At 42.5% G+C, this 24787-nt stretch overlaps 1 long non-coding RNA gene across 1 annotated transcript; it reads right to left on the reverse strand.

Annotated features, from left to right (window-relative positions):
• Window positions 1–4661: 4661 nt before the first annotated feature.
• Window positions 4662–23655, reverse strand: LOC129699665 (uncharacterized). Its single transcript, XR_008723901.1, has 3 exons — window positions 22538–23655; window positions 8708–8762; window positions 4662–7863 (listed from the first exon to the last, which is right to left on the reverse strand). It is a non-coding gene; the product is annotated as an uncharacterized LOC129699665 (long non-coding RNA).
• Between the last annotated feature and the right edge of the window lie 1132 nt (window positions 23656–24787).

The raw sequence follows: 24787 nt of genomic DNA on the forward strand, positions 1-24787 counted from the left end.
ACCTAATTAGACTTGCAAATTAACTTTTTTGAATCCTTCACCAGCAAGAGCCTTTGCACCTCTGATTTCTGAATTTTCATGAAATAAAACAGTACAATTCTTCCACTAAACTTGCCGACAAGAGATACCCCTTTGTTTTCCAGCACTTGCTGGTACAGCTGAGATTCTCCAGCAGATATACGGACAATTCTCCCCCATAATACAAACTGTTTCTTTACATCTGAATTTATCATATGGACCTGAATAGGTTGGTTTTATATTATTGCAAAATCATGATATTTTTAGTCCTGTTTTTCATTGCAGTTGTTAATCGTTCAATACTCTGTAAACACCCCTCCTCAATCTGAAGACATAAAACTGTGCTATAAAACCAGAAGTCATGTTGGCAGATATTATTGGCAGACAGGAGATGTAAAATCAACAGGCTGAGGAAAGATGTAACCCTGTGGCTTGCCCTGATTAGTGCTGCTTTTTACTCGCCTCCAGCTCTTCACCTCCTCCCTCCCCACAACATTGAAAGGGGGCCTCCACTTTCAATCTGAAGAAGGGCCCTGACAATTCTTCAGGTGACTTCAATCTACATATAGATTGGGTGAATCAAATTGGCAGGGGTGCTGAGGAAGAGGATTTCTTGGAATGTATGCGGGATAGTTATCTAAATCAACATGTAGACCAACCAACGAGAGAGCAGGCTATTTTAGACTGGGTATGGAGTAATGAGGAAGGGTTAGTTAGCAATCTTGTTGTACGTGCTCCCTTGGGCAAGAGTGACCATAATATGGTTGAGTTTTTCATTAGGATGGAGAGTGACATTGTTAATTCAGAAACAATGGTTCTGAACTTAAAGAAAGGTAACTTTGAGGGTATGAGATGTGAATTGGCCAAGATTGACTGGCAATTAATTCTAAAAGGGTTGACGGTAGATATGCAATGGAAGACATTTAAAGACTGCATGGATGAACTACAAAAATTGTTCATCCCAGTTTGGCAAAAGAATAAATCAGGGAAGGTAGTACATCCGTGGATAACAAGGGAAATCAGGGATAGTATCAAAGCGAAGGATGATGCGTACAAATTAGCCAGAAAAAGCAGCATACCGAAGGACTGGGAGAAATTCAGAGACCAGCAGAGGAGGCCAAAGGGCTTAATTAGGAAAGGAAAAATAGATTATGAAAGAAAACTGGCAGGGAACATAAAAACTGACTGCAAAAGTTTTTATAGATATGTGAAAAGAAAGAGATTAGTTAAAACAAATGTAGGTCCCTTGCAGTCAGAAACAGGTGAGTTGATCATGGGGAACAAGGATATGGCGGACCAATTGAATAACTACTTTGGTTCCGTCTTCACTAAGGAAAACATAAATAATTTGCCGGAAATAGCAGGGGACCGCGGGTCAAAGGAGTTGGAGGAATTGAGTGAAATCCAGGTTAGCCGGGAAGTGGTGTTGGGTAAATTGAATGGATTAAAGGCCGATAAATCCCCAGGGCCAGATAGGCTGCATCCCAGAGTACTTAAGGAAGTAGCTCCAGAAATAGTGGATGCATTAGTAATAATCTTTCAAAACACTTTAGATTCTGGAGTAGTTCCTGAGGATTGGCGGGTAGCAAACGTAACCCCACTTTTTAAGAAAGGAGGGAGAGAGAAAACGGGGAATTACAGACCAGTTAGTCTAACATCGGTAGTGGGGAAACTGCTAGAGTCAGTTATTAAAGATGGGATAGCAGCACATTTGGAAAGTAGTGAAATCATTGGACAAAGTCAGCATGGATTTACGAAAGGGTCTGACGAATCTTATAGAATTTTTCGAGGATGTAACTAGTAGCGTGGATAGGGGAGAACCAGTAGATGTGGTGTATCTGGACTTCCAGAAGGCTTTCGACAAGGTCCCACATAAGAGATTAGTATCTTAATCTTAAAGTACACGGCATTGGGGGTTCAGTATTGATGTGGATAGAGAACTGGCTGGCAAACAGGAAGCAAAGAGTAGGAGTAAACGGGTCCTTTTCACAATGGCAGGCAGTGACTAGTGGGGTACCGCAAGGCTCAGTGCTGGGACCCCAGCTATTTACAATATATATTAATGATCTGGATGAGGGAATTGAAGGCAATATCTCCAAGTTTGCGGATGACACTAAGCTGGGGGGTGGTGTTAGCTGTGAGGAGGATGCTAGGAGACTGCAAGGTGACTTGGATAGGCTGGGTGAGTGGGCAAATGTTTGGCAGATGCAGTATAATGTGGATAAATGTGAGGTTATCCATTTTGGTGGCAAAAACGGGAAAGCAGACTATTATCTAAATGGTGGCCGACTAGGAAAAGGGGAGATGCAGCGAGACCTGGGTGTCATGGTACACTAGTCATTGAAAGTAGGCATGCAGGTGCAGCAGGCAGTGAAGAATGCGAATGGTATGTTAGCTTTCATAGCAAAAGGATTTGAGTATAGGAGCAGGGAGGTTCTACTGCAGTTGTACAGGGTCTTGGTGAGACCACACCTGCAGTATTGCGTACAGTTTTGGTCTCCTAATCTGAGGAAAGACATTCTTGCCATAGAGGGAGTACAGAGAAGGTTCACCAGACTGATTCCTGGGATGGCAGGACTTTCATATGAAGAGAAACTGGATAGACTCGGCTTGTACTCGCTAGAATTTAGAAGATTGAGGGGGGATCTTATAGAAACTTACAAAGTTCTTAAGGGGTTGGACAGGCTAGATGCAGGAAGATTGCTCCCGATGTTGGGGAAATCCAGGACAAGGGGTCACAGCTTAAGGATAAGGGGGAAATCCTTTAAAACCGAGATGAGAAGAACTTTTTTCACACAGAGAGTGGTGAATCTCTGGAACTCTCTGCCACAGAGGGTAGTTGAGGCCAGTTCATTGGCTATATTTAAGAGGGAGTTAGATGTGGCCCTTGTGGCTAAGGGGATCAGAGGGTATGGAGAGAAGGCAGGTACGGGATACTGAGTTGGATGATCAGCCATGATCATATTGAATGGCGGTGCAGGCTCGAAGGGCCGAATGGCCTACTCCTGCACCTAATTTCTATGTTTCTATGTTTCTATGACCCGAAATATCACCCATCCTTTATCGCCAGAGATGTTGCTTGACCCACTGAGTATCTTCAGCACTTTGTGTCAATCTTTATAATGAACCAATATCTACAGTTCTTTGGTTCTACACAGATCTAACCTCCCTAGCTGACTGACTATATACAACTGTCACATTGTGCTTGGGATATGGAAACTGTAGCTCATGACAGCACGTCAGATAGGGTGGAGGGGCATCTCTTCCGGTAAGTTTAGTGGAAGCATTGTACTGTTTTAATTTATACAAATTCAGAAATCATAGGTGCAAAGACACTTGGGAGTGCTGGTGAAGTATTCAAAAACGTTAATTTGCAAGTCGAATTGTCAAAGACTTGAAGGAATAGCTTTAATGTGAAATAGGGGCAGAGTTTAGAGAAGATGTGTGGGGCAAGTATTTTAGCCAGAGTGTAAAGGGTGCATGGAATGCACTGTCAGGAGTGATGGTGAAGACAGGTATGACAGTGACAATTCAAAGCTTTTTGGCTAGAAACATGGATATGTAGGGAATTGTGTGTGTGTGTGTGTGTGGGGGGGGGGAATATAAGGATCACGTGCAGGCAAAAGAGATTAGTTTAACTTGGCATCATGTTCAGCAAAGACATTGTGGACCAAGGAGTCTTTACCTGTGCTGTACAGTTCTCTTTGGTGTGGTAATGGAGGAGGCCAAGAGCAGAAAGGTCAGCATGAGAAGGGGAGTTATAATGGTTGGTAATCAAGAGGTCCAGCAGGCCTTGGTAGACAGAGTGCAAGAGTTCGGCGAAATGGTCACCTAGTCTAGGTTTGGTCTTGCTAATGTAAAGAAGGCCACATCGGGAGCAGCAAATGCAGTAGATGAGGTTTGAGGAGGTACGTTTAAACCTCTGCCTCCCCTGGAGGGCTGCTGAGGTCCCTGTGATGGAAGGGGTGTACAAACAGGTGTTACAGGGAAGAGTACCTGGGGAGCAGGTTGTTTGGTGTCTAGAATAAGGCCGAGAGCATCTGGAGGAACAACACCTCATATTCCACTTGAGCAGCTTGCAACCCAACTGTATGAACATTGAATTCTCTACCCCTACAAACAAACCCCTACCCACCCCGCCTTTATCCCCCCTCTGTTCCCTGTGCCCCACCTGGATGTGCACACATGTCTCCCACTGTACCATTCCCCCATTTTTCCTTCCCCCAATTCTCTTCTACCTATATCCCTTCCTCTGGCTTCCTCTTCCCTTCTTATATTACAGTCTTTTGTCTTCTTTTCAGCTCTGGCCTTTGTCTATCCACCTGCTAATCCAAACCCTCCTCTATCCACCTACAGTATTACTTCCCAGGCTTTGTCCCATCTCCACCTTTTCTTCCTCATCTAATCTCATCTCCAGGATTAAGGTGAGAGGGGCAAATTTTAAAGGAGATGTGCAGAGCAACTTTTTTATACAGGACGTGATGTGTGTCTGGTACGCGCTGTCGGGGATGGTGGTGGAGTTATATACAATAGTGGCATTTCAGTTACTTTTGAATAGGCATATGGATATACAGGGAGTGAAGAATAGAGAGATTCCGCCCTTCGAGCCAGCACCGCTGAGAGTGAAGAATAGAGAGATATGGGTTATGTGCAGGCAGATAAATGTTGGTATTGGCATCATGTTTGGCTCAGACATTGTGTTTGTGTACTGTGCTGTTCTATGTTTTATGTGCTACGTTCTATTTTGAACCTTGCCCTGGGGCCTCCATCTGCAACTGAAATGTGGACTCCCTGATCGGCAGACCTCAGTCAGTTGGAATTGGTAATAACATTTCTTCCACTCTGATCTTCACCACTGGTGCCCGTCAGGGTTGTGGCTCAATTCTTGCTCTCCTCCCTGCACAACCATGATTGAGTGGTCAAGCACAGTGCCAACACAATGTTTAGGTTCGCCAATGATACCACTGCGTCGGCAAGATCAACAACAACAATAGTGAGACGGAGCAGGGGGAAAGAGATTGCAAAACTTGTGTCATGTTATTAGAACAACAACCTGGCCCAGAATTGGCTATTGAACTAACACTGATTTGAAAATCATTCAATTCATGTGCAACAATCCTCTGCTCCCTGGTCGTCTGTCAAAGATCTTCTATTTAATTGGGAGAAGTTGCTGTGGTTTCTTTCATAAGTTCCAGTATTCTCTGCTCTTAAAATAGACTGAGTTCAAAATAAATTTATGCTCTTAGCTGTACAAACAACTGCTCTGAACTGAGATATATGCCCCACCCAGCATAGTGTCCAAGGAGCAATCACAGGGTTGGCAGTAGAGATCTTGTTATTTATATGGAATGAGGCGTCGTTGACAATGCCAGGATTGAAAGGTCATCACTAAGTGCCCTTGAGAATATGATGAGGAACTATCTTCTTGCACTGCTGCGGCCCTTGGAGTGAATATATTTCCACCGTCGGAGAGAATTTACAGCTCTGACCCAGTGTTCATGGGAAGATTTCAAGTCAGAATAGTGTGTGACTTGGAATGGAACGACAGTCAATGGATTCCCCCATGCTTGCCAATGTTTGCTTTTGAAATGATAGAGGTCACAGGTTTGGCAGGCGACGTTAATGAAACCTTGGATATTTAACATACTCCATGCATCCAGAAAGAAGTGTAATCTCCCACCAACCTCCATACTCCCTGCAATTTGTAAGGAACCAGGCCCACCTACCTCCATGGTTACCAGTGGCAGGTTTACTTATTTTTGTAAATCCTTCATGGAGGTTGATGCGCCGGTGTCTGGGTTTGTGGTTGGGTTGGTGTTGGGGGTTTGCACATCTTCCACGAAGGCCGGTCTGGGCATGGCCTAAAAAAGACCGATGTTCGGTGTACCTGGCCTTTGAGCTTTCACTAGTTTGTCTTGTTCTACTGGTGGGTGCATAAGGGTGCTGTTTATGGCCGTAGTAGGTTCTTGATGATGTTGCTTTTATGAGCCCCAGGGTTTTTGCCTCCTCATCGAGCTCCTTGACTTGCTTGGATAGGTTTCCTCCAAATAGTAAAATTGTTGGTTTTGTGTTTCCAGGTTTGCACAGACCTGCGAATTTCGGGTTTAAAGCAGGTCGGATGGCACTCTTCCTGATGCTGTTTATTTCGTATTGTGTACTACAAAGCAGTGCCAGTGCATCCTGTTGATCCTGCGACATCTCCTTCTCATCTACTGTGCGGGCGAAAGCTGTTATTCCCGCTGTTAGAAGCTTTAGTACTTTTTGGAGTTTGACATCCAGACCTCTAACTCCTGCCCCGACGTGTTTCCATATGCAATTATTTACGATAGGAACATTCAGTGATATACAGTTTCCTGGTGCCAAGTGTCTTGCCGTGGTGTCCATCACAGCCTGTTCCTGTAGCTGCTTAAATGACATATAATCAATACTGGCAGCTAGTTTTTGTTCCAGGTTTCGGCCAGTCTGGTCTGGCTGTATGAAGTTGGACACCATGTCCAGTAGATTTTCATCTTCCTGCACCCCTTGCACACTTGATTTCTGTTCTGTAAACCCCTCTTCAGGATCAGCCCAGGATATTTACAGTAGTGCAGTTTGTAAATTGTTCATACTTTAACCAGGATTCACACTGATTTGAGAAAGAGAATGTTTGAATGGTGGATAGTGCGCCAATCAAGCATTGGATGATGCCAATCCTCTTGTGTGCTTTTGGAGCTCCACTGTTCAAGGCAAGTGGTACGCATTCCATCAACTATTGTCTGTGGCAGAAAGGCTAAAGGACAGCAGGAGCTCTTTGTGTTTGATGTGCCCTTGTAAACATAGTCATTAAGTGACTGCTCCAGCTAAGTTTTTGTTCAAGGTGCCCAATAAAGTGTAGATGGTGAGGTTTTGGTAAATATAATGTCAATACTCTTGGTGATATGTACCCTCTTCAAGCTTCTACTTTCCTCTGGCGTGGCCAACAGAACTGCATGCAATACTCCAAATGTGGCTTGACAAGTTTCATACAACTGCAACATGACATCCCAACTTGAGGTCCATCCCCCAACTAATGAAAGCAAGCATGATGTGTGCCATCGATATCATTCTATCCACTTGGGTTTTCTACTTTCAGAGCGCGGGACTTGGATCTCAACATCCCTCTGAATGTAGAGATGTGGATGATGTGCAGGCAAATAAGATTTGGATTTTGGCCTCATGTTCGACCTGGATATTGTGGGCTGAAGGGCCTGTCCTGTACAGTGCTTTTCTATATTCTATAAAATATTGTCAATTAACAAACAAGCTACCAATTTATGTAGTATGTGTAGCCGTAAGCAATGAAGTGACGTTGGAGAGATAATATGTTTCATTGCTTTAAATCTACCAAGACGAGTGCTTTGCATCTGCCTGAGAGCAAACAGGGCGTTGGTTAAACACCTCATTCAAAAGGTTTCTCTTCCAACAGTGAAGCATTTAGCCTAGATTTTGTTCTCCAGTTATTGTTCCCCATGAGCCCCTGAAAGAGCCAAGAGTATTAGCAACAGGGCCTCGGGTAACACTATTTTTATAACCAAAGCTCATTATTCAAGGTATGCTCTATCAGTTATTTCAGACAGCAATATGTTATTCAATACCTTTATTACACTTCACCTGACTCATAAAGCCAGGCAGAATAGGCCAATTAGATTCTCAGAACGGCAGTCAGGCCACAGGAGTAAACTGATTCTATTATTATGTCTCTCCATGACCTCAGATCCTGAAAGGAGCCAATCTTTCTGACTTCCACAGTCATGATTGTCAAGAAGTCTGAGAACCAAAAATGCATTGTCCAATGTGTTCTTTGTTGATTGAAGAGTGAAACAACCACTGCAGGATACATAATCTAAATTTAAGTCTGGTCAGAGAGACTGAATACTCAATATTAAATCCTCAAAGGTAGTTTTCATTGCTGTAAATATGTTATAAATATAATTTCACCTAACTATGCAACTGTTGGTTGATTGTCAATTATAGATACAATTAAACTGCAAAATAAAAGTTTATGATAAGTTATCAAATTAGCAGTAGTGTAAAAACTGAAGGAGCATTAATATATTTATACCAAAAAAATGTTATTTCTAAACCAATTTTGAACTAGTACACATCCAACATATCTTTTCTTACCTTAACATTTACACCAGTCAGAACCATTTTCATCTTCAGGCCTGATTTAAAGTGAGAGCAGCACTGTAACACTGGAAGTTTCAGGTTGTGTAATGTGATTCTAATGTGTAAATATTACTGGGGCCTGTTCGATGGGGAACTGGATGAAGGTTGAATGGACCAAGAACTAGCTAAAATATCTTTGGGTGGCACAGTGGAGCAGCTGGTAAAGTTGCGGCATCACAGCGCCAGAGATCCGGGCTTCGATCCTGACCTCGGGTGCTGTCTGTGCGGAGTTTGCACATACTCCCCGTGACTGCACGGGTTTCCTCGGGCGCTCCGGATTCCTCACACATCCCAAAGATGTGCGGGTTTGTAGGTTAATTGACATCTGTAAATTGCCCCGAGTGTGTGGGGAGAGAATAGGAAAATGAATTAACAGGGAACTAGTGTGAACGGGTGATCAATGGTCGGTATGGACTCGGTGAGCTGAAAGGCCTGTTTCCATGCTGTATCATTAAATAAACTAGGATATAATAATTGCTGGAAATAAATACAAAACACTTACCTGTTGCTGAGTAGTGTCTGGTGATTCACAGGAAATGGTGAGTCAGGTTGGAAAACTGAAATAAAAAAGACACTGGCCCTTTTATTCATCTTTCCCACTATTCAGGGACACAAACAGATCCTCCAGGTGACGGAGTGATTCACAAGTACTTCTTTCATACATGGCTCAGAACCTGATGTGTGAATAGAACCAGTTGCTGCCTGTCTCGCTGAGTGTGCTGGCTGCCCATTTAAAGACTGAGTCTGAGTTTTCATCAGGAAGGCAAATGGTTGCTGAAAATATCCATAATATCATTTTCTCACAGTCGCTGGTCTTTTAAACAAGAAGGGGTTTGCAGGAATTGTCCCAATATAGATCTTGTTAAGTGTGAACATCAGAAACACTTGTGGTATTTCAACCAAAATCAGCTTAAAGTGAATATAAACACTTACATGTTTGTGATCTGTACTGGAGACTCTTAAAGCTCTAACACATAGTCAGTTAGACAACAACACAGAACATAGAATAATACAGCACAAGAACAGACCCTTCAGCCCACGTTATCTGGCCTGACCATGGTGCCAATTTAAACTAATATTATCTGTCTGTACATGGTCTGTATCCCTCCCACCCTGTCTGTGCATGTCCCTGTCTAAATGTCTCTTAAACATTGCGACTCTCTCTGCTTCCATCACCTCCCCAGCAAAACGATTTAAGCATTCACAACTCTCTGTTTAAAAAACTGCTCTCGCAAATTTCCTTTAAAATTTCCCCTCTCACCATAAACCCATGCCCTCTGGTACTTGTCTTCCCACCTTGGGGAAAAAGATTACAACTATCTACCCCATCTGTGCCTCTTGCAATTTTATGTACAATCATTTAATTAGCTTTAAATATAAATAAAGAATGAGTGCAAACCAAGTCAAATCAAGGAGCACATGTAGTGCTACTGTTTTAAGTCTTTCCATAAAAATGTTTCATGAGCATGGCTCTTTCCCAAACCCCAAGAACATAAAAATATGTCCATATTAATTTTGCATCTAAAATGAGGCAAGGTATTTGTATTTGTCAATAAAGACCCACATCGTAAGTTGTTCAGGAATACCTAAATGTATTGTGAACTAACTGCTGCCCATGAAAGTGGCTCACCCCTCCTTAGAATCGGTTTGAAGAGGGTCTTGACCCGAAACATCACCTATCCATGTTCTCCAGAGATGCTACCTGACCTCCTGAGTTACTCCAGCACATTGTGTCCTTTTGTGTATTGACCAGCATCTGAAGTTCTTTGTTTTTACACTGATGAGTCACCTTGGTGGAACAGCAGAAATGATGCAAATATTACTTTAAATATGCTGCTGAGGCCAACAGCCTAGTTTCCTTCCATGCCTTTGGACCATGGCTTTTTATTGCATTAACAATGTTCGGCTAAAAACAGAATAAGGCAAAGCCAAAATCAAAGTGAGCTTTTTTTCTTATTTAGTTTAGGGCTATATAAAAATTATCCAGCCAAATATTGTCCAACTCTGAAGTCACAGTAACAATGGTCAAGGGTTCACATACGGTTTCTGAAACCAGGTACTAGAAATCGTAACTCAACAATAACAACACGTTTTTTTTATAACGTAGAAAAGTACAGCACAGGAACAGACCCTTCGGCCCACCGTCTGCACCAAAAGTAATATCAAGATAAACTAATCTTATCTGCCTGCATGTGATCCATATCCCTCCATTACAACCATATCCACATGACAATGTAAAAGCCCCTAAATGCCACTAGCATCCCTGCCTCCACCACCTCCCCTGGCAGCATGTTCCAGGCACCCACCACCCTCTGCGTGAAACACTTGTTCTACCCTTCTCCTTTAAACTATGGCGCACTCACCTTAAAGCTAAGCCCTATATAATTTGACATTTCTATCCTGGGAGAAAGGTTCTGCCTGTCATTAGATATCTGCACATTATTAACATGATATGAACCTAAAAAATTATATTTTAAATAATATTCATATGATTAAATAGTAGGAAAAAAAATAATTTTGGTCTCAAAGTAACGTTTCTTCAGTTTCCCTTTCAATATTCCAAATTGTTGATGTTATTGGAGCAGAATTAGGCCATTCGGCCCATCAAGTCTATTCCACCTTTCAATCATGACTGATCAATCTTTCCCACTCAATCGCATTCTCCTGCTTTCTCCCCATAATCCCTGACACCCTTACCAATCAAGAGTCCATCAATCTCTGCCTTAAAAATATCCATTGGTGGATATTTATGGTGGACGAGTCTTTAAGATTGATTGGACAACCATAGCCAAGACCTTTAAAATGTATTTCTTAGAAATCCTCCAGCACTGATGTACAACCAGAGTTATTTAAACTAGCTCCAGAATGTTGATAATGCACTTTTGATTGGTTGACAAGAGTTACATCAATATATTTCCGCAAACGTTTGCCAAATATTTCTGGCACACAGTGTGTTACATAGCACTGCTATCTCTCCATTGGCTTGATGTGGGTTTCAGAAAAGTCTTTCCCTTTCTTACTTTGTCCTTCTTTTTAGACTTTAGACTTTAGAGATACAGTGTGGAAATAGGCCCTTCTGCCCACTGAGTGTTTCTAAAGGTACATCCTTTTATTCTGAGTATGGCCTCTCGTCCAAGACTCTCTCATTGGTGGATGCATCCCCTCTACATCCACTCTATTCAGGTCTTTCACTATTTGGTAGGTTTCAATCAGGTCCATCCACCCACCCACATCTAAACTCCAGCGAGTACAGGCCCAGTGCCTTCAAACGCGCATCATATGCTAACCCAATCATTTTTGGGATCATTTGCGTAATCCTCCTCTGGACCTTCCCCAATGCCAGCACATTCTTCCTCACATATGGGGCCAAAAAATGGTGTCTGTACCTTCAGTAGCCAAGGCCTTATACCTTGATATTCCCTCCATGAAATTCTCCATTATCCACATCTCATCGACCATTTAATCCTACTAACCCTCCGGTAGGCGGCGCGGCTCTGGCCAGCAGCGGCCTCTGCAGTCTGTCCGCGTTTTTATTATTTTCTGTCTGTGTTTTGATGTAGTTTTTGTTATTTTATGTTGGGGGTGTGTGTGTGTGGGGGCGGGGGGTGGGGTGGGAGGGGGGGGGAAACTTTTTAAATCTCTCCCTGCACTGGAGACCCGACCTTTTCTCGTCGGGTCTCAGGTGTCGTTGAGGCCGCAACGAGGAGCGGCCTCCAACAGGAAGAAGCCGGGGACTCTGGTGCTACTCACCGTCGCCGTCGCGGGGCTGGCCGAGTCCGGAGCGGTTGGAGCGGTGGAGGAGCTGCTGCTGCTGCTGCTGCTGCTGCTGCTGCCGATGCCGCTGCTGAGTCGGAGGCTGCTACTGCGGGTCTGCGGACGACGGCACCGGGGAGCCCGCGGCTCCCTGGAGGGAGACCGCTTTTCGGGGCTCCTGCAACGGCGAATTCTCCCGCCCGAGTTGCGGGGTCGAAGAGCTCCTGGAGCGGGGCCTGACATCACCGCCCCGCGCGGCTGGAATGGCCGCGGGACTTTGCGAGCGCACACCGGGGGCTCCAACACCAAGACCCGGTGTGCGACCTCGCACCACCCGGCGTGGCTTCAATGGCCGCGGGACAATCGCCATCGCCAGCCGGGGGCTTTGACTTTGACTCTGACATCGGGGGGGGAGAGAGTGCAGTGGAGAGATAAGTTTATTTGGCCTTCCATCACAGCTATGTGATGGATGTTTATGTAAAATGTAATTATGTTGTGTCTGGGGTCTATTTGTGTGTAATGTATGGCTGCAGAAACGGCATTTCGTTTGGACCTCCAGGGGTCCAAATGACAATTAAATTGACTCTGAATTGACTCTGACTCTGAATTTGTCAGGCAGCTGCTCGAATATTAGTCCAATAACCTTCTTGTTAAAATGAAATTAGTCTAATAATGCTCTTGTTAAAATGTCTTTTGCCTTTTAATTACATCAAATCTGCAAATGTAAACACAGGTCATTGTCATTGGTGAAGTCTCAATCAATGTCTCTTTTGGGAACCCCCTCAGGGCCAACACTAATATTACAAAGCGTAAAGGAAAAATACTTGCAGGAAGGGAGGCTTCCAGTCTACTATAACCTACAACTGAGTGGGGTAGCCTGTCTTCAAATGGGACACAATCTTGCTGAATTTCCTCAAAAGAGGATTTAGAACACACAATATGAGGACTGAATTTGCACATCTAATGGATCAAAGTGGCCACACATCAGAAGCATATCCATGTAAATCCCACTACCATTTCCTGCTCATCTCATTTGTCTTTCTTTATTTTTTTTAAACTTCATATTCTTTGGCTTAGACACCACATCATTGAACCTCTTCACCTTTGCATGCCTGTCATGTTCAATAGGAGAAAACACTTGAGAATTTGAATACCTGTTTGAAGTGGCTACATGAGAATATCTATATTATTAAAAGTCTGATCTTGACCACTTCCTGTTGTCCTGTATATTGATTTTAGAAAAAACGCTGCCACTTACGGCAGTGATTTTTGGCCATCTTACTCAGAGTCCCCTTCAGCTGCGCAGGACAAGAAGACTTTTCCCATCGATGAAAAATATAATAGTTATTAGTGTATAAAAAAATGTTGTGATTCTCTCTCCTGAAGGCCACTCCCCTTCCGGAGGGACTATAAAACCCGGAAGTGTTGAGTGCTCGAGCATCTCTGGAGAACATGGATGGGTGATGTTTTGGGTGAAGTCTGAAGAAGGTTCCTGACTAGAAACATCACTAATCCATGTTCCATGGATATGCTGCATGGCCCGCTGAGTTACTCCTGCACTTAGTATCGAGAGAAGTAGGTCAAGGGTTATTTTGGGGTGCAGGGCACCTGAATTGCAAAGCACGTTTCGAATCAATAACTTCCCTTTGTAACATCCCATATTAAATTAAATAGAAAGCAAAATATTATGCTACAATTGCTTAGGAAAAGATAAGAGGTAAGAATCTGGCCAAAAAAGTCAAATAATGCTTGGACCAAAGCACTGGAATCTTTAAAAAACATTGGGAATGAAACCATAATTTGAAACCTTATTCTCACACTTCTAGAGGCAGCATTTTAAAAGATCGTGATGCATTGAATGTTATGAATAAGAATCACATTTTGGATGGATGCCCATGACAGACTCACATCCTCTGTGAGGCAGGAGTGCACAACATTCTTTCTCCCATTTAAGGGTATATCTTAGCAAAAGTAATCCAGTTGCTCATCCTCTAAAGATGACTGTTTTTATGCCCTAAAGGGGATGTCCCACTTGGGCGACCTAATTGGCGATCTTAGAACAGTTTATAAAAATGTCATGTTGAAGACTTCCGTCGACTATGTAGAAGACTTCCTTCGACCTCCTTCGACTATGTTGAAGACTAGTGCCGACTAGCTATGACTAGCTACAACTAACGTCGGGAAAATTGGACACCGAATAATTGAGTGAAGACGACCTCCTTCGATCTCCTTTGACCTCCCTTTGACCTCCCTTCGACTATGATGAAGACTATCTACGACTACCTTCGACTTCCCTCGATTACTTATGACTAACATGCCGACCTACCACGACCTACTACGATCTACTATGACTAAACCTACAAATAAAAAAAAGTGTTGATTTTTTTCCATGGCGACCTTTTTTTACTCATGGCATTTTTTTAACATTTTGAAAAAAATGCCGCAACCTACCTGAGGCCTTGAGTACGCAGAGACCACTCTCGAGCATGAATGAGAGTTACGAAGATCTCCTACAACCTCGTGTCGACCATGCTGTGAGTATGAGTTGAGGGCAAACTCGCCAGAACTCACGGATTAGGTCGCCTAAGTGGGACAGGCCCTTAAGATGTTAGTTACTAATTTCTGTTAAAGGCTGCAGCCTTAAGGGCCTGTCCCACTTGGACGTCATTTGCGCCTCATTTACGCGACATCCTAAATATGGGTTAGCGCTTCGTGACGCGTGGTTAGGCGTGGTGGCGTATGCAGTGACGCGCGGTAACACAGTGCTTCCCTATCGCCCCAGAATTTTGCAGTGCTCAAAATCCTCACGCGCCACCTGCGGGACGTATTCTTCGTGCATGCTGATGTACTGACAGCGTACGCTGACGTACTGATGGTGTATGTGTAGCGCGTGGTGATGCATGGTTACGCACGGTGACGCACGAACATTGCCTGTGCTAATTTATTATGCGTCACCGTGCATCAACGTCCATAACCATGCGCCGCCCGTACACCGTCATTTGCGTGTCATTTGAGCGCCGCATCACGTGACCACCAGGGTATAAAACGCATGTAGTTTTGAAAAATTTTCACCATAGTATCTTTGATTTTCACTGGGAAAATCCTTGCCACGGAGATCTGACAAAGTACGAACGACATCGCAAATGGCTCCCTAAAGCAGGGCCCTCAAGAGCACTTGGCACTCAAGGGCCCTCAAGAGCACGCGACTGTCGTACTGCCAGACAATTTGTGCGCGTCAGTCACTACCGCCCCTGTCGGTAAATGACACGCAAATGACGCCCAAGTGCGACAGGCCCTTTAATCAATGCCTTGCCCGAGGGTAACACTTACAAATGTTAAAACATCGGTGCCCAAAATTTCATCACAAAAAAAAAGTGCTCGTACGGGATTAAAGGAGAGATTTTTTGTTTGGAATGATCAGTGATAACTAATTCTGGTGCTATTTCTGAGCATGAATCATGCTTGTGCCTCTGACATGGTTTTCATAGTAATGGCTCCTAGGATGACTTCATTTCCTGTGCAAAGCTCTTTGTGGAGCATTGGATCACATTGTCGATGAATTAATCATTGTTCTGCACTTACACTCAGTCATTTGCTCCTTGACTGGTTATACCCCCAATCTAACAATGTTATCTCCAAACTCCATTCCAATTCCCCATGTTTCTAAAGCCAATCTTCTGATGCTAAATGCACCAAAACTACCAACGGGCACCGCTATCGTCTTCAATTCCATCAATTGAATCCTAAGTCTAAACCTGAGTGCAATTGCTGTTTATCCCAGCAAAAGTCTCCGATGTTTCTACTGACTTTCTCCCACACTCCTAACCATCAGATCATCATGATGTTTCCTGGCCCATCCTAGCCACAGCACAAGTCCGGTCAGACCTTGCATTCGAGTCTCAGAACTGACAGCTGGATGGCACATTTTCATGTTGCGGCATTGGGGATGACACCAGGTTCTGCAATAACCACACCGGCACTCGCAGTAGGGTGAACGCACATGATACGATTTATTTTCAGCGGCAAGAAAGTTCAGGTCCACATGTGGGTGCTGACTCTAGTCATCAGGACGCATATGAGGTGGCACTTGCAATCTCGGGCTTGTCCCCGCAGCTCAGTCCTGATCTTGAAGTAGGAGGCGTAGTGATCCCAGGCTTCTCCGTGCAATTCACCCCTGCCTCGAAATGAGGCGCTGGTGGTCTCAGGCTTCTCCTGGTGCTCAGCTTTGGTCTTGAAGATGCGGCGTTGGCAGTCCTAGGCTTCTCCTGGTGGCTCAGTCTTTGCCTCTGTGTGTGCTGTCGAGGTTCGGGTGGGCTAATCCAATATTAGGTAATTGGATCCAGTTAATACTTATTTAGCAATGGCTTCAGCTCAATGGTGCTGAGGTTTGGCCTCTTCAGGCCAGTCTGCGGTGATAGGGATCAGAGCAATATCAGAGGAAGGAACAATGTCACAGTTAAAAAAAAAGTGTGATTAATGCCTGTCAAAGCCATGGATCCATGTGAAGTTTGCAATGAAGAGCCAACTTCGTCCAATCATCGCTACCCCATATTATTCCAAAAAGGCATAATATGCCAATTCAAGGTCGGCTGCCGGAGGCGGCCCAGGAAACAAAGGCGGTGGGGTGAGAGGGACGCTGGTTTGCGAGCTGAGCCGATCGAGGGCAACAATGGAGGCTCTGCAACAGCCTGGGGCTTACCTGGATCGGGAGCCACCTGGTACATCGAATGCATGGACCAAACTTCAGACATTTTGTATATGGCGCCAAAGTATTATCGTGCAGGATAGGATTTGAACTCTCAACCTTCTGAAGTAAAGGTGTAAATGCTAGGAGATAATAACTGGAAGGACATGTATTTTATAAAATCTGGATTATTATATTGTAAATAAAAGTATTGAGCAAAACCAAATTTAAGAAAGAAGGGGAATTTGGTAGAAAATCATGCCAACATAATCAATCCTTACTACTGGCAGGGTGAGTGAAATTCTTATTCACCAATTCTCTAAGCAGCTGAATTAACAGGTGTCTATTTAAATAAAAACCACACTAACTTCCAGTAAGTTGATAAATATAAACTGGACAACAGTTGTTTATATCTTTCTCGGAAGACTATAAAGTGTAATTTAATATATTCACGGAGGCATTTGTTGAAGTTATTACAGTCACTTACAGTAGCTGGGAGTAGTTTGATTGTAAGCACATAGAACATAGAACAATATGGAAAGTGTTTGCACCATCGTGTTTGCCTTATTCAGCAGATTAGGTTCGATTCAAATAATCACGTGGACAGAATTCTGTACAAGTAATTTGCAGACAATTTTCCTGATTCTTACATAATAATGGTCCTTCAGATATCAGAAGTAAGAGTCGGGGTACACTCTTATATGTGCACTGAACATACATGGAAATTCAGGAGATTAAGTTTTCTAACTTGATTGGATTTCACTCGAATAACTAATTTGAACACAGCAGCCATATCTTGACGAATATGAATCAAACAATCGATGAACTGCTGGAAAAACAAAATGATGACTGGTTGTACTTTTCATGGGTATCCTTCTGCCATGGCATCTGCCAATTATCAAAATAAACCCCCTGTTGGCTTGGGGGAGAATGATTATCAAAGCTATAGGTGGTTTTGGCTGGTCATAGACGATGCTAGCATGGTTGTGCAGTCTTATGTCTTGTGAGATCGAGTGTGGCTCACGAGTCCGATGCTCAAGCCACACATGCATGATCAGTGGGGGGGCACATGAAGGCTCCTGTGGGAGGATTTAGGGTTGCAGCCTTCCTCCTGTCTCTAACACTCGGCTTCGGCGATTGTCTTCGAAACTGCTGACCACCTTCCTAGTGGTTGTACTCTAGCCAGTCCTGGCACAGGCATGGGTTTCCTGTTCTTTTAGGGCTAGGTCTGCATGTAGAGAGTGGTCCTTGATGCAGTCTTTGAACAGTTTCAAGGCTATTTATTGCATATATTACTACATTCAATATATACTTCACAATAAATTATTTATTGTTTTTAAGAGATTTTAGGCGCATAACTATTTCATTTTTGCTTATTTTTCATAGCGGCCAGTGAAAGCAATTTTCAGATCTTCCATCGGGGTGTTTGTGGCTTCTCCATAGGATGGTATTTAGGTACAAGACAAGGCTGTTGCTTTGAATCATGTGGATCCACAAAAGGTAAGTTGGGCTTGTAGCGGAGCATGGGTAGATCGCCACTGGCGTGAGTACTTGAGGCCAGCATTTGGCAATAAGAATCCAACAGTACCTTGAATTATTTATGGAGATGTGATAATATAGTGAACTAATTGGGTCAAAACAAATCCCGACCCAGTATTTACAGTCAAAATGTCTGGATTACTGGTTTGATGCCAATATCACTCAGTAAAGATGAGGCTCAGGTCCTTAAATTTTCTTTAACCTTCCATCAACTCTGAAATAACTGAACTTTAGTTTTATTTGCATATTAATTTTAGGAGGCATGTCTTGTGTAGCATGGCAGTTGAATACATCATGGGAAGCAAAAGGAGGTTTAAATCAGAATTTCTGAGGAGTGGTCAGTCTCGCGATAATATTGTTGCAGTAACTCAGTGTTAGGTCTTCCAACATCCAGCATAGCTTAATTGTCTTTCTTGACTCAGTTAAAAAAATCACTTTGGCTGAATCCATCTTGCATGCAGCCTAGAAACGAATGAGAAACTCTGATACCCTGAGATTTGGAGTGTTGTTTAATCTGATATGTTTGGTGCCTTTGGAAAACAACACAGATTTTGGCAGGGTAACTAACATGGATTAAATAGAGGCAACAGAAATAACTAAAACCAGTGACAAAAATATGAGCATGCTAAATCCTGAGCCAACAGATTATTCTCATGTCCTCCAAGTCCCAATTAAAAGCAGGCCTTTGACCTCTCCTATTGTAATTGTTCTCAATGGCATTAACTGTACTCTGAGTCATTGAAGGTTTAGACTGTGCAGTCCTTACAGTATCATTAACACATAATTTACAGTAGACAGTCTGGACTTATTCTCGCCTCCAGCTGAGCCCCCGAGGCGACTGACCACGTAACTTTCCTAAACCAAATCAGATTGCTACACGGCCTCTTGTCTGCTGTGAAAATAATCTTTATCATTCTTAGGCTTGCCCAGCTTCAGTTCCTGGCCAGGTGAAACCACGTTCATTAGCATTGACGCAACTAGTCCTTTCTCTCAAAAAGTGTGAATTATCAAATTTTTGCCTTTGGAACAAATATTGCATAAATCTAGGGAAGCGGAAGGGCATCTGCCTAGGTCACATTACCAGAAAGGAATTGGTTTGCTAATCATAGACTGAACGCCTTTCCAAAATCATCTGTGAATGCCACAGCAAATAAGTGTCCCCTTCCCCATTCTCCTTGTACAATGTGCCTTGTTGAAGAGAGCGACTCCTGCGCTTTGAATAGTTATCCTACCCAAGTGTAGATTCTTACTGAAGAGACACTTATTTCCTATAACAAGTATAAAAGGTTGACACAAAAAGCTGGGGTAATTCAGCGGGACAGGCAGCATCTCTGGAGAGAACGAATGGGTGACATTTCAGGTTGAGACCCTTCTACAGACTCGACCCGAAATGTCACCCATTCCTTCTCTCCAGAGATGCTGCCTGGCCCGCTGAGTTACTCCAGAATGTTGTGTCTATCTTCGGTTTAAACCAGCATCTGAAGTTCCTTCCTACACAAGTAGAAAAGGTTCATGGACTTCTTGATTAGCAATACCAAGATCTGCCATTGTTTCTTCTACTTTCTTTTGGCCATCAAACTCACTCATTCCTGCAACAGCAGTCCCCACTAACTGATAGACTGCTAAATCTTCATCTTCCCCTAGTTTGTCACAATCTCCATTGATGTTGTAAATTTTGAAAATTATAAGGAAGATGGGTAGTTTCTAATAAGTTTATTCCAAGAGCTGACATACTGGGGAAGCATGATCTCTAACCTCATTAATGAGAGGTTGAAAATGTTCGCCAAAACTCCAGCCAGTTGGACTGCACAGGTTTCGAGATCACAACCAGGTATACCATCAGGTCCAGATGCTTTTTGAGTGTCCACGCCCCTGGAGGTTAGGCAGCATCCCTGGAGAACATGGATAGGTGATGTTTCAGGTATCTACCCAAATCGTCGCCTATTCATGTTCCCCAGTGATGCTGCCTGACCTGCTGAGTTACTCCAGCACTTTATGTCCTTTTGAAGGATATGCTGATATGTTTGAATGTAGAGGGGAGGAGGTTTATAGTGGGGAATAAATTTCACAGCCAAATTGGCATGTTTCTAAGGCATAAATTCACTATGATGTCACATGCAAATACCTCTGTTGCATTTGCGGTATTGTTTACCAAAATTTACTTTTGCATTGGCAGCCATGCATTTAAATAGTGAATGGCAGGGATTTGCACCATCTTCCCCTGATATTGTTCACAGAAGTAATTTGGGGTGGCACAGTGGCATAGCGGTAGAGCTGCTGCCTTACAGCGTCAGAGACCCGGGACCACAGGTGCTATCTACGTAGTTTGTACTTTCTCCATGTGTCAGCATGGTTATTCTCTGTGTCCTCCAGTTTCCTCCCACATTCCAAAGACATTGTTTTTAATTGTCCCTAGTGTGTTGGATAGGATAGTGTACGGGGTGATCGCTGGTCGTTGTTGACTCAGATGGGACGAAGTGCCTGTTTCTGCACTGTATCTATAAAGTCCAAAGGAATTCATGTGCAAGATTTGTGTACTGAAACATGATAAATGGCGTTGCTTTTCACATTAATGGACAATAGAAAAGAGGGACTTCAGGTGTTCTGGGGACCAATCGAATGGAACTGAAGCCAACTGAAGTCATTACTGCATCACGCCGAAGAGTGCTGCTAGTTACAGTGCAGCTTGAATATCACTGAGTGGAAAACTGGTTAGACAGACTGGAGAGCGAACAACCTGTCTTTTAAATGCTGATGTGGATAAGGAAGTTATCCAGGCAAATGTAGAACCAGTGAAGAAAATTCAAGACGATGTGCTTAGGATTGAGTCTCAGAGTAGCAATGTTACAAATTTTTGAGATTTTAAAAATCAAGTCTGCAATTTATCCCATCAGATAAAGCATAAAAAGAAGTTTGATTTGACACCTAATTCACTTTCATATCTTCGGTATAAAAAAAGTTATGGCCATTCTCATACTCGGAAATTAGCATCCTGTTCCCTATTGTTTTTCCATTGACTTAACACAAAAGCTGTGATCAAGGACAGTCAAATGGCCATAACTTTACTAAAATTAAGAGAACTGAAAGAAATTTTCAGTTATTATAGATTGAAATATTCTGACACAAATATTAAACAATCTTATTTGGATGACCTGAAATTAAAGCATATAATTAGTTAGTTACACAATTGTAGCTAATTCCAAAATTCAATTACTAGATCTAAACATCTATCCATTTCTTAAGAAAAGATTTACATTTTTAAATAGCCAAAATGTCCAAATAACATTCACACAAGAATTCACAATATAACATGATTTTAAAATCTCATTGTCATAAATTTATAGGCCAAATGGAAGGAATTTAGTGTTTAATTGCTGTAAATTAATGGCCATTTAAATCATCTTGCGAGTGGGATTTTGTGGAACACGCTGGTTTGGAACGTTGCGGTTGCAGTGAATTTGAACCCCATGTCGGCATGAAAAATACTGCCGGTTTGGATGGGCTCCAAGTCACCTTCTCGCAACTTAAAATGTTGATTAAAGGCATCTTAAGAAGTACTTTTTAATGTAAAAATAAACAGCCTACCTTGCCTTGTCCCCTACGTGAGATCCGTCCCGTTGTTGGTGTTCACGGCTTTAGAAGATGATTTTTAATGTACTCTAACAATTAAATTATCCAGCGCTAATTTTAATAAACTTAATAAAACGGCAGTCGAAGCGATTTTTCTTTAGCAACTAAACAGCCTAACTGATCGATTTGAATAGGCTGCAGAAAAATCACATTTTAAACCTGCCCCCTCTCAAAGGCGCCAAAGTCACGCACACGGGCAGTGGCTGAACTGCAGCGCCACTGAAGGTAAGTTTTGTAACATATCTACTCAGAGCAGAAAAAAAGTTTACAGACTTTATAAATGTGCTCCAGGTCGACTGGGAAGTCTATAAATCCCAGAGAAAATCCCAATTATTCCTCAACAATTAATTATTCAACCACACCAGGAATTTCTCAATCCTTACACACCCCACCCCTGAGAGTCATGGAGTCATACAGAGTGGAAACAGGCCCTTCAGTCCAACTTGCCCACACCAACCAACATGTCCCATCTTCACTAGTCCCATCCGCCTGCGTTTGGCCCATGTCCCTCTGAACTTATCCTATCCATGTAAATGTCTAAATGTTTCTTTACATTAAATGTTCCTTATTTTCCAATCTCAACTAATGACTATTCCTGCCTCACATGCGCATGACCTAACATCCAGTATTTATCAGCAATCAGCCATTGCTCTCACCATTGCAAGGCTTTCATCACTCTCTAATGATGGAAAATACAACAACCAACCTCAAGGCTTGCATACATACCTAGTCATGGTCATAGATCTGGACATTACAGATATCATAGCCAGCAATCTTTCATTTCACAGCTCAAATGGCCCACATTCAACAATTCCTCTTGCCAGTAACGTGCAAATAATTTAACGAGGCCTGTAATGTACATCCTTCCCTCTCCATGACCATATCCTTTGGTCTTTCTCATTCCAAATATACAGGAAACTCCAGCTGATAAGCCGATTGACTCAGAGGAAACAGAAGGCTGCAGCATTCCCTCTGTTGCTTGTATATGCAACTCACATCCCAGCATTCTGCAAACAATAGATGTCTAGAGGTAGGATTGGTGGGTGGTGAGTTGCCAGATATGTGAACTGTCATCACTCATACATATTATGTAATTTAATCTTACAAAATGCATGAGATGAGCATTGTAGGGTACAGTGCAAAATGAAAACAAAATAGCTCCAAGTGGAGACTTGTAAAACTGAAAGTTATGAAACAGATTCCAGCCGTGGTCACCACACCCGTGATTCAGAATAACCACATTCTATTTTACTGCTGACTCGACCTATTCCCCAAACTTCTCTGTTTCACTTCTTTCCCTTAACTTCATCAACTGATTCCTGAATATACTATGGCCGAGGCAGCTTGAGCATTCCAATCAAGAAATACTATTAAATTAATGCACAAGAGATTCATTACAAAAATCCAGCTTGTTTTTAATCACTGCTTCCTCCAGTTTTCTATAATCATCAATCTGTTTATTTTAATTTCTGGTTCCTAATTTCTGCAAATCTTTCCTTTTGCATTGGCCTCCAATCTTGTCCTTCCTTTTCCTAATGTAAAATGTTGATTTCTGTGAAGATCTTAAATCTTTCCTTTCTCCCCTTTATACTATTGGGACATTGGAAATATTTCTGATGAAATGGAATCTGTGCAACTCCTTGGTTTTCTCAGAACTAGTCCCAATTATCCCTATTCTATCAATTTATGTTCTGGAGTGCCTAATTGTTTATTTGATTTGATAAGCGGTACAAAGAGAAATCCCAAAATAATCTTGTTTCTGACTCTCTGATCTAGCTTCTAATATCTCCCTTTATTATAGATCCTCACTCTATTCTGTCCCATTTAACTATCATCTCACCTTTCCATAGTTGCTCATACTGTTATAACTTGCACACAGGCCCCTCGAAGGAATTTCAGAATTCCTGAATATTTCTTCAAAAAAGCAAACAGAAAGTAGGTAATCTTCAAAAACAAATCTGTCAGTTGCTTTAATGATACATTCACCACAACTATATTGTAACCATCAATTTTCTCCCCCATCCCTCCCCTCATTGTGATAATACTCAAACTAACAACGTTTAGTTTCACTAGCTTTGCATTATCCATCTATGAATACATGTGAACAACTTCAGATCCCTGACTTGGCTCTTATTCACAATGAACAGTTGCTCGTTATCCTGTGTCTGTTCCACAATATCTCCCAATCAGGATGATGAACCATCTACTGGAATAAACTTCCCAGTAGATGCAGGGTGGGAGGAAGTATAGTCAAGATAGCTGTAGGAGTTTGCAGGCCTGTAGTGGATGGTTGTTAGTCGTTATTCTTGAGATAGAGACGGAGAGATATGGGAAGTGATCAGTGTCAAAGAAGAGTCAAAGATAGATCACATGAAGATGAGGACTGAGTGAAAAGTGGTAGCGAAGATAATTTTTTCAAGTTTTGAATGCATATAGAAAGCTGCACCAGCACATTATTAATGTACTGGGCAAAGAGTTGAGCAGGCAGGCCCAAGAAGGACTGCAAAACTGTTTCAAGTATCCGATAGAAAGACAGGCCAGTTTGGGCTCATATAAATTCCAATAGCTACACTTTTGAGCTGGAGAAAATGAGTGGTTGGAATTGGAGGAGAAATGTAAGTGTGTCAGTAGAGGGAAGGTATTTGTGCCTCTGATCATTGAAGAAGAACGTAGTGGTGTAGCATGGAGATGTTACCCTTCATTCACAAGGAAGTTATCAGTGATGAAGGGTAACACGTGCTGAAGAACACCTTTGAAGAATTACTCATTTAATTGGAGCTATTTCCGAATAAAATTTCCCAATAAAATTTTGCAAGCAAACATTGAGATCATAATCCTAAAACCTTTTTGTTCAAAAGGCGCATAACTTGCTGACTATCTTAATAGGATGCCATTTCCATTCTGACTTCAATACTTCGACCACAAGATCCATATTCTAATGGTAAAAATAATTAGCACAATTGTTGACTGCAGCCT

Source organism: Leucoraja erinacea, chromosome 8 (genome assembly GCF_028641065.1).
Source record: "Leucoraja erinacea ecotype New England chromosome 8, Leri_hhj_1, whole genome shotgun sequence".
NCBI classification, from domain to species: Eukaryota; Metazoa; Chordata; class Chondrichthyes; order Rajiformes; family Rajidae; genus Leucoraja; species Leucoraja erinaceus.